This window comes from Equus caballus, chromosome 6, assembly GCF_041296265.1.
Source record: "Equus caballus isolate H_3958 breed thoroughbred chromosome 6, TB-T2T, whole genome shotgun sequence".
Classification (NCBI taxonomy): Eukaryota; Metazoa; Chordata; class Mammalia; order Perissodactyla; family Equidae; genus Equus; species Equus caballus.
This window is the reverse complement of record NC_091689.1, coordinates 64,468,242-64,483,210: the sequence shown is the minus strand read 5'-3', so window position 1 is coordinate 64,483,210 and position 14,969 is coordinate 64,468,242. Positions and strand designations below refer to the sequence as shown.

General features: G+C 45.6%; 1 protein-coding gene across 15 annotated transcripts in view; it reads left to right on the top strand.

Annotated features, from left to right (window-relative positions):
* The first annotated feature begins 1,280 nt into the window (after positions 1-1,280).
* The window catches only part of LMNTD1 (lamin tail domain containing 1), a 369,615-nt gene continuing 355,926 nt past the window's right edge, over positions 1,281-14,969 (top strand). For 9 of the 15 annotated variants that reach the window (XR_011439998.1, XM_070271085.1, XM_023643262.2 and 6 more), the window contains exons 1-2: positions 1,714-1,968; positions 2,140-2,248. The gene's annotated coding sequence lies outside the window, so the exon portion shown is untranslated. Of the gene's footprint in view, positions 1,406-1,703; positions 1,969-2,139; positions 2,249-14,969 lie in introns of those variants that run through there. The other 6 variants (XM_070271086.1, XM_070271077.1, XM_070271079.1 and 3 more) reach the window with 4 other exon arrangements.

Sequence of the window (14,969 nt, the reverse complement as noted above, 5' to 3'; positions counted from 1 at the left end):
CTGAAAAATCCATTACGAAAGCTTTCCATTTTTCTGTTCCTTCATAACATGATTGCCAACTCCTGGCAACCTAAAGATGAAAGACTTGGAAAAAAAAAAACCTACCTGGTGCCTCCTACTAGAACGAGTGGTTGATCCAACCGACAGAAAAGCAGAGATCTACACACATTTAAAGGTGCTTCCTGAGGACACAACAGATCTAATGAAGAACGGCTGAGCCATATTATACTGGAAATCCACAAATGTTCGTCCTAGCTGTCACTAGGTTGGAGGAATTTTTTTTTAATGCAATGCTTTTACGCATTGACAGGGCTAACCTGACGGGTTTAAATCAGCTACGAAATGTGCCTTGCATCTATTTCCCTTCTAAATCCCTAAAGATCGGGGGCAAAATTGACCCGCAATTATATGCAACGGTTGCATTGCTCAAAATGCCATTTGATGCTGAGAAAGTAGTGGTTGAGCAACACCATGCGGCTCTACGATGCTGAAGTAACAACGCAACACTCGATTACGAACCCAGGTACTCGGCTTGTAAGACCCAGTGCCGTACAAGGACCCACAATCAAAGCTCACGTCCCTTCAGGTTGAATCTTACTAAGCTCTCTGCGATCTACCCTCTGAAAGTTTCTACTTTGCAAAAACGAATTACTTTGGAAGTCCCCTCTGCTGGACACCTCTCCCCAGACCGGTGGGCGGCAAGGGGGAACAGGGACGGAGGATGGTTAATCGTTCAAACAAAATTTAAGAATCTATAAACCAATCATTTCTTTCAAAGGAGAAAATAAGCGTTCCCCAAACCACCACCCGGCCAGCCGAGCATCGGATTTCCATTTGGAAAGAAAAATATTAAAGAAGCCAGACATACATTTCCCTGCCCAACAAAAGTGGCCTCTAAACTCCCCTGCCAAGGACACCGGGAGGAAGCATGGAACAAGCTCGTACTTTTCAGTCCGAGGCGCGTGTGTGTGTGGCGGGGAGAAGGCGCAAAGGGGAACACGACCGGGAAAGGTGGACGGGAGGCGGCGGGAGCGGGCCCGGGGACCGGGAGGGCGAAGAAACCCCCGGTGCAGAGATGGGAATGAGGGGCGGGGAGGAGGAGCCCCGAGGCTGTAGGAAAAGCAGGGAGGGGACCCGGACGCAGCCCAGAAACCGCGGCCGCCGAGTAAAGTTAATACTCACTCAGTTTCGCAACTACGCCGCCCCCGCAGGCCGCCCGGCAGGGCCGGCCGGGGCACGGGGGACGCGGGCGGCCGCGGCGGCGCCCGGAGCCCGGCGGCCGCGCAGCGCCTGCCCGCGGCCGCGCACCTCCCTCGGCGGCGCTCCACGGGCCGCGCGCCCCGCACCGGCCCGAGGCCCCGGCTCCCCGGCGCGCCCTCGCCGCGCACCTCGAGGCCGGCGCTAGGTGAGGGTGGCCGCCCGGGCGCGGTGCCGGGGCTGCGAGCGCGCGGGCAGCCGCTGCACCGCGAGCAGGAGCCGCCCCCTGCGCCGCCGCGGCTGCCGCGGGCGGGCGGGCGAGGCTCGGCGGGGCGCGGGGCGCGGGGCGCGGTGCGGGGCGCCGGGCGAGCGCGGGCGGCCGAGCTGGCGGCCGGCGAGCTCCCGCGGCCGGTGCCTCTGGGCTGGGGGCCGGGCTGGGGGCCGGGCCGGGCCGGGCCGCCCGGCGGCTCCGCCCCTTCTCCGGGCGGCAGGCTGAGCGCGCGGGCGGAGCGGCGCGGGGGCGCCCCCCTCGGCCGGGCGCTCGGGTTACAGCCGCTGCTGCCGCCGCCGCCGGCCCCCCGCCCGCCCGCGCCCCGCCGCTTCGCCGGCGCCCGCAGAGATGGGGTAACGGAACTGGGACGCCAGCGCTGCATTGTGGGAGCTTTTAAAGCGGCGGGGAGCGCGGGGCGACCGCTGGGGCCCACCGGGCCGAGCTCGGCCCGCCACCCCCGCCCCGGCCACCCGGGCCTGCCGACCGGAAAGCCAGAACTGGTGAGCCGACTGCGGCCTCGCTGACTCTCCCGGGAGCCAAATCTTCCATAGCCCGGGGCTGAAACTTGTAAAACTGCCCTCTCCGGTCACCCCGGAAAGTAGGAGGCTTTTTTCGCAGACGCGTTAAAAAAAAAAACAAAAAAAAAAAAACACGCCTTTCCGTCCCCCCAGGACTGGGTCTGAACTGCTTTGCAGCTGGAGTGGCAGTGATTCAGCGACCCCCTTCTCAGCAGCAGGCAATGACAGAGGCAGGAGACGAAAAACAGCGAATGAATCAGCCGTGAGTAACCAAGTTTAGAAAGAGCTGGGCTCAGATTCAGAAAACCGCTCCTCCCCCCAACCCCCCCTTGAAATAGAGCAAATAGTCAGGGAAGGAAACCAGTGTTTTCATCTGGAAATGCAGATGTGGAGGTTTTCACCATCCCACCTTTTTTTGTGTGGCATGCGATTACTCTAGCCACTGGACAAAATTCCATCTTTGGTCCGTGCTTGGGTTCACACCTGCCCACAACTCGGCAAAAGCTATTAATTTGGAGGGAGATGGGGTGAAGATAATGGATGAGATGCAAGACAGCATTCCAGTTATAAAATGCCCCCTCTGCTTCTCCAGACACTCGTTTTTAAATCATCAAAACAAGGAGGTTAAATTGGAAGCCCTTTTTATGGCTCCTCTTGCTCAGGGCTTCGTTTGTTCGTTTTGAGTCCGGGTGCGTGGACCTTTTGCTTCTTGTTTTTTGACCTTTAGTTTTTGCACAGCTCATTAGTTCCTCTACCTCAGGTGAACTGAGGAGAGAGCCTGGTAAGACTCAGCACGGGCTAATCAACTTTGGCAGATTTGGGGACCAGAAGAGTTCTCTCTGATTCAAATGCAAATCCTGAGGGAATTTTATTTAGAGCTGACGCTGTAGGGCAGGGATCCTCTTCTCGGAGGAGTTTCCCAGCCTTAAGGTCAGCATTTCCTAAACTCTCATTCCCTTGTCAGGCTTTCACTCCACTGAGCAACATCAGTCACCGCCTAATTGCCAAATCTAATGGAAAAATTTAATCCCCACCTGGTCGTGCCCTTTGTGGCATTTGCCAATGCTGCCGTCTCCTTCCTTCTTAGAACTTTCCTCCCTTTTATTTGCTGTGATAGTCATCCCTCTTTTGTGGAGGTTTTGAAACAGGGGTGAGTAAGTGTGGCTACTGTTAAACCAGGATTCAGCATCTTACAGAGTAGAAGAATCTTATATGTAGTTTCTGTTGGTCACCGGTAGGGTCCTGAGCTCGATTTTATGGGGCATCCAGAGGTGAATGAGTTGACAACCAACTTTCATGTGACCAGCATTTAAATCAGGATGAGATTTACTATGACTGAATAACCATGTCCACTATTTAGGAGAAGCGCTCCCTGGGATCCAGGTATCTGGTGAGGTATCCCCGCCTCCAGACTAGAGTGTGCCGTACTGATGGCTGCCAAAGTCAGTGAATTTACCTCCATTTGGTCCTGGATAAACCCAGAAAAATCTCTTCCCTACCTCAGCTCCATGTGGTTAATGCATTCTTTCTTCAGCATATAGTGCAATTTGCTTTAAGCTTTCTCAGCTATAATCACATCCCTGTTAAGCCTTCCTGAGATCACACCAAATGCCCTTGACAGGATTTGTAAACAACCCTTATTTCTGGTTTCTAATTATATTCCCAGAAATAACCTAACCAGAATCAGTGAGTATTCATGCCCTTCAAACCCTGTGACATAATCAGATTTGATTTTTAAGAGAACGGTCAGAGGATGGATTCAGAAAAGAGGAGAATCCCAAGGGAGAGAGTTATGTGGAGAACAGAGGGAATGATCCAGGGTATATATGCGGGAACAGCACCTAGAGATATGTTATATGTTTTTAGTTTCCCATTGCTAACTGTAAACAAGTTACCACAAACTTAGTGGCCAAAAACAACAATGTGTTATCTTACAGTTCTAGAGGTCAGAAATCCTAAAATCAAGGTGTGAGCTGTGTTCTATCTGGAGACTCTTAGGGGAGAATCCATTTCCTTTCCTTTTTTCAGTTTCTAGATGCCACCTGCATTCCTTGGCTTGTGGCCTCTTCCTCTATCTTCAAGGCCAACTGCATAACGTCTTCATCGCTCTCTCTCTCTCTCTCTCATCACCTCTGCTTCATGGTTAGGTGGACAGCTCTTTCTCAAAGATAAGCAAAGAAAATAGAAATTGATGTTGATCCATTTATAGCCATATATGTTATGAACTGAATTGAATTATTTGCAGGAAGAGGTGGCTGTCTTCATCACTAGTCAAATAGTCATTGGGGTAATCTGTTTGACTATAAGATTGCCGAAGTGGTGACTCGTTAGTTCAACTAAGCCTGTATCCCTCCAGTGACCTGTGTGACTGAGACCCAGAGTGTTAGCACACTAAGAAAATCAGGTTCACATCTGCAGTTCTTGGAGATAAACCCCTTTCTCTGGAAATCCCCGACAACTGTTTTTTATGGTGTCCAGGGGAGTCATATTGCCAAGTTTGAGAAGTATGTCTCTAGACCAGCGTTTCCCAAACTGGTCCACCAGGGAACACCACCCTGGAAGAAGGGATGCTGGGAAGACTGTCGCTCCATGCTCAGATAAAGTCCGTGGAACACAGCTCGCACCCAGAAAGGGATTGTCTGTGGGTCTCATCCATCAAGGGCAAAGTGTTGGGAAATCCGGTCATGAGGAAGACCAAGGGGGCCATAGGAACAAACATATTATCACAACACATAGGTTTGTGTGCTGGCAGGAATAAACTCTGCACTTCTGCATGTAACTCAGGTTCTTTATTATCTGGCTCTGCCGGTCTTTCCTCCTCTTACCCTCCTTCTCTTCCCACTCCATGTTTCACCCAGCCTGCTTACAGCTTCCTGACCGCTCAAACGGCGGGTCAGGACCACGTCTCAGTTCCCTCGCCACGTTACCCTGCAGTTGCTTGTTTGCTTGTGGAGCCCCCACCCTTCTCCCCCAGTCTCACCCCTACCCCTTCTCAAAGCCGGAACACTGTTTATCCCTGTATCCCCTATGCCCGACACAGGGCCTGGCTCAGACTGAGAGCTCAGTTAATACTAGTTGAAATAACAATATGGCAATATAAGTGGGATAAATTAATACTGTCTATTTACCTGTTATACTTGTCTTCGATCTGCCTCCTTCTAATCTATAATTAGCTAAGATTTCCATTTTCTCCTTTAATTAATAAACATAGTAAACATAACAAGCTATGATATTGTGCTGTGTTCTGGGATTACTAAAATGAGTATGATATAATCTCAACCTTCTATGAGTTCACAGTTCGCATAAGGAAACATGCTAAAAAAGAAAATACGGCAGATAAAGCTGGTTGCCTATTCCATTCCCTTTCTCTCCTTCTTTCTTAGTAACAGAAAATTGATTTTGTGCCCAGTGACAAATTTCGTTTCACAACCTTCCTTGCAGATAGGGATCACTGAGTATAGGTCAATGGTATGTGGATGGAAGGTGTTGTATGGAACTTCCAGGAAAATTTCTTATTTGTGTGCCTGGTGTAGGGTACTGACAGGGCTGACTTTAGCCCTATTCTTGTCTGGAACATGGATGTGATAGCTGGAGCTACAGCAACAATCTTGTGACATCAAGACTACCTTCAGGAGCCAGCCCCGTGGCCAAGTGGTTAACTTCGTGCACTCCACTTTGGTGGCCTAGGGTTTCACTGGTTCAGATCCTGGGTGCGGACCTAGCACTGCTCATGAAGCCATGCTGAGGTGGTGTCCCACACGGCAGAATTAGAAGGACCTACAACTAGAGTATACAACTATGTACTGGGGGGCTTTGGGGAGAAGAAGAAGAAAAAATATTGGCAACAAATGTTAGCTCGGGGCCAATCTTAAAAAAGAAAGATTACCTTGAAGCCCAAAGTCGTATACTAAAATATGTGTAAATAGGGTCATTTAGAGTTTTTCAACCTATCTTTCAAGCCTTCATTTAGTCACTGGTAAGTGTGGAAGGAAAAGAAAAAAAAGTCGCATCTCCTCTTATCTTCACTATATTTGTGGCAAGCAAGTAAATACGGTATTCTTTCCCATTCCTAATGAAAATCTTGTACACATACTGAAATACTGCAAAGATCTGTAGATATTGTGACTGCTTTGACCACTGTAAAGGAACTTTTTAGAAACAACCAAGATCTGTAGGAATTTTTAATTTAATGATAGTCTCCTCTTTAAAAATACAATATTTAGGGGCCAACCCAGTGGTGTAGCAGTTAAGTTCATGTACTCCACTTTGGCGGTGTGGGGTTCATCAGTTCGGATCCCGGGCATGGACCTACATACTGCTTATCAAGCCATGCTGTGACAGCATCCCACATATAAAGTAGAGGAAGATGGGCACAAATGTTAGCTCAGGGCCAGTCTTCCTCGGCAGAAAGAGGAGGATTGGTAGTGGGTGTTAGGTCCAGGGCGAATCATCCTCCAAAAGAATTAAATAAATAAATTAAATAATTAGTTACCAATATACAAACAACCCCTTAAAAGACCCTCCAATAATTTGATGGGACAAGGAGGGATGATCAGTGTATTTGGTTAGACAATGAAGTACAGTATGAAAAGAAAATGAAGCGTAAACTATAAATGGAAGCTATAACAGGTTATACCAAAAGGAATAGTACATCCAAATATATTCAGAAATAGAATTTAAAATATGATTGGGTCCCTATTTAGGTGGAAGCTTTTTGAGAGGATAATCCTATGAAAATTAAAAAGTCTTGATTATTTGTTGTAGGCTAGAAGAACAGGTTTCATCAGCTGAAACTAAGTAAACGGGACTCCCCAAGAGCTTGTACAAGGATCTGTGTATTGGGGTAGAACAGCGAATGTGGTACCTGATGTTATGAAGTTGCATCTTCGTAAATACATGCAGTAAGATCTGCTCTGTCTGACACTCTGAACCCGAGTGCCACTCACCAATCTCTCTGCACTTCTGCAATACTGTAATTGAGGTTTATAATGATGACCCTGATATGACTTCTGAATCATAGCAGAAAGATTAAATTATCTGCTGTTTTGCCTTCATATATTTAATTATATTTTTATTAATTTCAGGCTGCAAATCTGATCTGTTTTATAACACTGCTAGATTAACCAGAGCCTTGTTATCAGGGACCCACCCATCCACAATAGGAGAGTTTACAGTTCATGGGGGAAAAAAAACAACCAACAACTGATTAAAAATGTGAGATTCATACCATCATAGCAAGAATAATTATGACAAAATAATTTAGAATCATTCAGCCACATTTTTAAGAATTGTGACAAATGTATTGGTTAATAATAAATTCTACATAGCTAATTATTTTCATAAGTATAATCATTTATATTCTGTAGTAAGAGAAAAATTACCTTAGAGTATGATTAAATAAATCTTCATTTTGGATTTGATAGAATGTGGTCTTTTAGCGTCAGCTAGAGAGCAGATATTAGGCATAGGCCCAGGCATGTTATAAATTGAGTTGGGTGTATAACCAAATTTGGTTTGTGGGTCCTGTCAAGCTGGTCCTCATCTCAACCTTGATTCCTTCAGAGATGTATTGCTCTGGTGACAATACAGGACCTCTAATAAACATATGGAATAAACATGTGTCTTAAGTCAGGTTCCCTGGATGTGGGGCCTGAGAGGAATTCTTGTGCAAGTGACGTATTGAGGGCATGCCTCAGGAGAAGGGAGAGAGGAGGTTGCACAGAGCAGGGAGGATAAAGCTAAGTAAGGAAATGGTCTCAGCCAGAGGCTAGCTTCAGCCTGATCCTGTGAACGACTGTTGAGCAAGAATTGCACCACACTGTTGGCCACTTGGGGCAAGGAGACTGGGCTTCTGTACTCCCATTATCAGATACTCACCAGCTATGGGTTGGTGGTAACCCCCCAGGCCAGGCAGCCTCTGTTCCCCCAAGGGCAAGCGTAATTCTCTGAGAGGGAGGCAGCTACAGTTAGCAACCAACACTCAACAGCAGCTGGGGCTGCATGCGCCAGCTCAAGAAGGGGATCTGGGCAGAGCGCAAACAGTATCTACTACACGTGGCAACACTGCCATATCCAGGTTAGAGCCCCAGACCAACCCTCAGTGTGATCCCGTAGCAACTGAAGCATCCTACTAAAAGGAAGACAGAAGCCACACAACATGTATGACCTTGTTTCTAAAGGAGAATATGTTCAGAGTACAACTAGGAACACATCTCTTCTAGCATGAGCTTGGGAACCCCCTCTCCCCTCACCTACCCTTTTGCCAAGAAGTGGTGATGCCTTCAGGGAGTGAGGCAAGGTGCCCTGCAGGGAGAGCTCTAAGGATGTTAGGAAACTCTAGGATAGATCCAGAGAGGCTGGGATGGGACGGAGGTTTGTAACCCAAGGCTGATGTCTGAGGCCACTTGCCAATCTGCCCCTTTCTTTTCTTCCACTGGACCTAGAAATTTACTTGCCTGCTTATCTTTCCTCTGCCAATACCCTTTGCTGCCCACCAGGATGTCTGTCTCCCCTGACCTCCTCTGGAGCTGCCCTTGTCTGTCTTCAGCAGCTTTTCTGCCACTCTTCATATAACAAACATTCAACTTCAGCTTCTCTGACATTTCCTAATACTGTAGTGTGACAGCTAAATGTGATGGCAGGTGTGGGGAGAAGGAATAGAGTAAAAATGCTCCCCATGCTATTCTGCTTCCTAAGTTTAGCCCAGCATGAGTGCTACTGGTGGGTCTTGGGGAAAAACAGGGGCCATGTAGTTGATTCACCTGCATTTCAGGGGAGCACCCAGAGGCTGTCCTGGGAGGTGCTGGGTGAAGGCTCTGGGATGCAATATGGGCGTGAAGGAGGCAGAAGCTCCAGAAGAGCTGCAGGAGTGGGCAGGTGGTACAGGAGCAGGGACAAGGCAGTGCCTGGTGTTCCTCTAGCAAACTCAGGGACTCTTCCCTCCCCTGGCCCTTCAGCCTCAGATCTTCCACTGAAGACACCATATTAGACTAAAGGAAGATATGTTGACAACCGAGAATGGATGGGTATGGGGCAAGTAGTGGCAAGATACTGGCTACTATAGACTCGGAAGGAAGGGAGGAAAATCATAATTTTTTTTTTTTCTAATCTGGGAAAATCAAAGTTCCTTTTATTCTAAGGCTAGGGTAAAAATAAATGACTTCAAGAACTACTGATATTGAAATGATGTGTAATACCACTTTGGCTGTTCAGCACAGCATTTCCTGAAACTGTACTCAAATAAGCAAGGGGCCGGGTGGCCTCCGGCAGTACAGCCCACGTGGGTGCTGTGTGGTCCGGGGAAGGCAGGAGGTGGGCTGGTTAAGACATTGATGGAGTCATCACCCTCCAGAAGAGACCCTCCCCTTGCTGCTGCTGCCCTTTACCCTTTGGAGAGAACCCAGTCTTCCTGACCTGTACGGGAGGTAAGGCAACTCATTGAAACAAAAGCCTTTTAAAAGATCTCTCAGACCCTTTTCTCAGAGAAATTGGAAGGTTTCCAAGACAGATCTCAGTTTAAGTCCTGACTCTGGTTCTTACTACGTGGGTGACCATGAGCATGTTGTTTAAGTTCTCTGACCTTAGTTTTCTATTTTCTGCAAAAAAATAAGGGACAAGAGAAGAGAGGATGATACAGTAGCACATAAAGACTTGTTGTGATTAACTGTTTCTAAAGCATTCAGTACAGTGCCTGATACAGAAGTGATGTTGGTGTTTTTCTTATTATCATTATTAAGCTGTAGGCTCATAGGTGAGAAGATACTTTCAGCAAAGCCAGTAATTATAATTTTCTGTTTCAATATATTCTTTGCCAGTCACTGTTCTAAATGGTTCTCATAGATCAACTTTTTAAATACTTACAACAACCCTCTCAGGTTGGGACTATTCCCATTTTATAGATTAGGGAGCCAGAGCATAGAGAGATTCCAAGGTTGCATCGTTAGGTAGTGGCAAAAGTGGAACTCAAACCCAGGAAGTCTGGCTTCACAATCTGCACTCTTCACCACTGCAATATGTAGTTAAAGAGTGAGGTGAGAATCAAAAATAGCTGAAGCATCCATAGAATTGGGACAGGTTCAGGGTGAAAAGATCAGAATGGAATCGCATGTTGGGGTCTGCATTGGGCAGGTTCCTTTCACCTGGTGCTCAGAGTGTGCTAAGGGGGAGGGGAGGGGAGTGAAGATGGGGCAGGCCCAGCAGCATCACAGCCTCTTCTTCATGCATGTCCACCTAGAAAAATAAGTTAACCTCTGTTTTAGGATGATTGATAAGTTTCCAAGTCAATTTACAAGCAAATTGGGAAAATAACTCACTATGACTAACATAACTATATGCATTTTAAAGGACATTCTAGGTCTGATCTGTCTTTTACTGGGTGAGGGACCATTCTAGGATATGACCCAGTAAGTGGTAGTTCTTTTGCTGATATTAGCTTTGTGACCCTGGGCAAGTCCCTTTGCCATCCTGGATCTCTCTCAGATGGGAACGTGATCTGCGAGTAGTGTTTCCCCTTCAAACCCTAGCACTGATTGGCAGATCTGGCTGCTTAATGGGAGTGCCTTTTCCTCTTCTACTGTTCCCTGTGTATCCCCCACAAGACTGTGTGTTATTCCAAGAAGGCCGCGTGTCCGTATGTGGCTGCATTGTTTTTATAGCAAGGGCTTACAGAATTACCTCAAATGTCGCATCTAGCTCTAACATTCTGAATATATGAATCATAAATTAAAATAATTGGTGCCATCCGAAGAAAGAGACATGGCAGAAGAGGCTTGCTCCAGCTTCTAATAAGGACCCAAAGAGCAGTTCAAAATCCAACTAAAAAATCCAGAAAAAAATTTAGATAAGACTTTAAGATAAATTTGCACCAGAAACATAATATTCAGTGGATGTAATTATATTATGTATTTTTTACTTTATTCTGTGACTTCACTCTTGCATTCAATTTATATATCAATTTCTGAGCATTGGTTTCCAAAAAAGTCATTATCCAGTGTGCTTTATGAGCCACTAGAGCTTTATAATAAATAAATGAACAAAGAGTGGATACCCTAAGAAGAAATAGCCTCATGTTACTTGCTGCCCTCAAAACAGGGAAGTCCCTGTACTAATAGGGGTCATGACAGCGTGTCAAACTGAAGGAAAAAACTGCACAGTACTCCAGTGATTCTAGACAGGAGTAGATAGTCAATTCAGCCCTGGCTAGTTTCAGAGAGTAAATCAAGAAAAGGAAATCTTTTTCTTCCCCTGAGGGCAGAGATGTCTTTATTTTTGTGTTTTAATTTTAGCACCTGATATTCCCTAGGGAAGTGTTGATTGAAGCAAAAACATTATTTATTAGAATCCAAGGGTCAGAAATTAATCAAAGATGCAGTAGCATGTCAGTCTCCCGTCTCTTGTAAGGAAAGAGCAGTCATGCTTGTACTGTGGGGCCCTTGTAGGTAAGGGATCTAGTCCTGTCAGGTCACTTTACGGAGGAGCAAATAAAGGGATAAAAAGGAGTTATTAGGAAAAAAATTAAGTTAACAAAAAAAGTGAAACAAGCAAGACAAAATGAAATATGGGAGCTAAAATTCCAGAATTTGGCAATCAAGGCCCAAGCCTGGGTGCCATGCAGATAAAGGAAACCAAAGGAGAGAGGATGGCAGTGTCAGTCCAGCTTTCAAGGCAGGTAATTTTAATTACTGTTGTTCCTACTGGAAAAGGGAAGAAGTGGTGATTTGGAAGAGGAACTACTTCGCATACAACAAATATTTTACTATGAGACCTCAAGAATATACTTAGGACATATTTTAAAGATAGTGCAGAATTCACATGAATGATTAAAATTTAAATTTCTAAAGTTGAGAGAAAATAGACCAAAGATGATCCCCTAATTTTTAATGTAAGTAGAAAGTAATACAGACAGAAGAGAAGATGCATTGGGAGGTCACATGGGTTTAGGAGAGGTTTGAAAGGCTTCGAGTACTGGATTATAATCCTCCTAGGACATGAACAATATCTTGGAGTTCGTTTCTCTTCTTTCAAACCCACTCCCGTAGTCAGTTCAATGGTTACTATGCATGTAAGAGGTGCTTGCGTGAGTCTTTTTGTTAAATAAATGAAAAGCAAATTAATGCACTTTTCAGAGCTCTCTTCAGAGACCTGAGCCTGAGCGAGGACAATTATCAAAAGGATAGAATATTTGAGAATGAAGCGTATTGAAGTCTTCTAAGGCTGTTTGAAGTTTCTCACCCTTCTTCATCCTCCTGGCTATCCTAACCCCACCCTCGAAGGCAAGAGAACAGAGCACTACAGATGGCTCCAGGCAAGCCGTGAAGTGTGAGGATTAGCATCTAGAGTGGGGATGGTCCTGCTGATTTTGGGCGATTTATTTAATCCGTTTGGGCCTCACTTTCTGCCTGTGTAAAAAGGGATGAGGCTAATGTGTATTTACCAAATAGAGTGGTTGAAAGATTAACTTGTGTCTGACCTGGAGCAGGCCCCAATTCAAGTTAGCTATTATCCTTAATCTTTCTACTGAAACCAGAAGTTTCAGGTTCGAGGCCTGATCTCTTAGTGAGAGGCTTTCCCTTATATGGTGTCTTATGGTGGGACAAGGAGGAGGTGTGAGACCAGAAACCCAGCCTCTGGGGGGTGAGGGTGGGACGGGGGTGGACCAACTCTATGTTCTGGTTATGATTCAGAAATGAGTACCAGTACCAGTGGTGGCTTTTGGCTCTAAGCGGTAAAATATTAGACAGAAAAGTTTCTTCATGTACTTGTTTGTTTTTGTTTTTGGTCCGTTCTGCTGATAAACATCCTCACTCAGAGGTTATTACTGCAAATGAAAATACTGGTAAACTAGACCTCTGAATTTTTTTTTTTTTAAATCAGTGTTTTATTTTAAATCTGAGCCCAGACTTGGCATTGTTGTTCTGAATGAGAGTCTGTGAGGCAGGACAGGAGCTGAGCAGGAGACTGACATCTGAAGGGTCTCAGTGTTAATGGTGAATGCCTGTTTGTCACCTTCTAAAGTTGGCTTAGGGTAGTCAGGTCATGGGGGGAAACCTTCTTAAGAGTATCATGGCAGGTTTCGAAAACTCTTTAGAGCTGGGCACAGAATTTCACTGGCCTCAGTCCACCCAAGCGGCCTCTAACAAAAGGAACCACAGCAGCTGTGAGAGATCCATTCAGGGTGATATTACATAGGCTTGATGCAGTATGCTCCATCTTTGAGTAATCCAAGATTACCAGTAAAGTCCCCTGTCACGGCACAAGTGAAGCTGAAAAAATGTGAATTACAGCGTGTCGAACTGCAGGGGGTCTTAGAGTTCATCTCATCTAGTCCCTTCAATTTCCAGTTGAGGAATCAAATCCAGAGATCTAATGACCTGCTCAAGATAATACAGCTAATTAGGCACAGAGTTAAGACCCAAGACAGAACACAAACAGATACTTGTATTTATTAAACTTCACACCATTTCCATCCCTTGTCTCATCGACCTTATCTCTTTGCAAAATAGTTAACTCTGCAATAAACTGGAATAAGAGAAATTTGTGAGAGAAACTGTGCCAACATGTTTGGGGTTGTATTGATATTCTCTGAAACCACAAAAAGCGTTTGATTAATAGTCTGCAGCCAATTTGAGAATTTATGTTTCTTTTCAGAAGATGCTTTCATTTTCAGGAGTTAAATCTTTGTTTTGTGTTCAGGCTTTAGTGACTGGACTCTCGATACCCATGGGGATGGTTCATTGTTGCCAGGGCCACCGTTACACCAAGTACTGCTTCAAAAGCAATTCGAGGCAATTTTAGAGGAGCCCAATGTCGTGTCTCTCTGATTATAGTACATGCAGTTGTCAAGTGAGAGAAGCCAGTGTCCCTTGGTGAATTCTGCCATCACTGGGCTGTGAGCAGTCAGTCAGGCTCATGGAGAACAGCCATCCACTGTATTTAAGACACAGGACTTACTCCCAGATCAAGCTGTTCGAAATTGCCTTTTTCTCAAGATGAAGCATCTTCAGAAGTCATGTTGTAAGCAGTAGGGGAACTATTAAGTTGTACTGAAATAGAACAGCTAGAAAGAGGAAAACAGAAGTGTACTTGAAAGATGCAAAGAGGCTTATCCCGGGTATATTCATAGGGGCCCTGTTCAGATGTATCTTTTTATTTCCGCTAGACTAGTTTCAAAATCTCTGCCATGGAGATTCTTCTAATTTGCATTTTGATATGTTCTCCTTTTCTTAATGTTAAACCATGAGCTTCCCTTGCGTGAATTAAAGAAAAACGATACAGAGGTCAGTCACTCCCTGAATTCCTCTCAGCTCGTGAACATTCTTTCTCTACACCTGGTCACTTGCACTCTGCCTTTCTCGACTGAGACCCTCATTGCAGGCAGTAATCAAATTCCTGGAGATCGTACTAGGGAAAACTCAATCCCAGATTGTTCTCTTCCTTCCCCCTAAGAGATCGTGCATATGCCCGTCTTGGTTCCTCTCCCCCACCCTCAGCTTTGCCTTTCCCTCTGCTTATCTTGTTCTTACATATTCTTGTAGCTGGAGAGCCATGAGCACGTGACACTTTTCCTCCCTTCTGTTCTGCCTCCCAACTCTTTCCTGGTTACTTTGTAGAACCCTCTCTTCCTATACCTCTGCTCATTTTCTTCCTCCCATTTTGTTCCAAAAGTCTACCTGTAATTCGTGGCTGATAAGCATGTGCATTTTGCTTGTGATAAACCTTAAAGGAGGAAAAAGCAAAGTCCACACATTGTGGTGTGTGCTCAAGCTAAAGAACACTGCCAGAATACTTTGGAAAATTCATTTTGACATTACATTGAAGTATTCATTTCCCACTCCCCACCATATCCTTCTCTAATGAAACTTCGTTTCCTTATTGAAAATATTTTTACAAATTATTTCTGGCTAACAGTTTTCTTCCATTTTGAGTGCTAAAGTACAATATTGTCTTCCACTACTTTTCATTGCAGACGCACCGCAGGAGGTAAA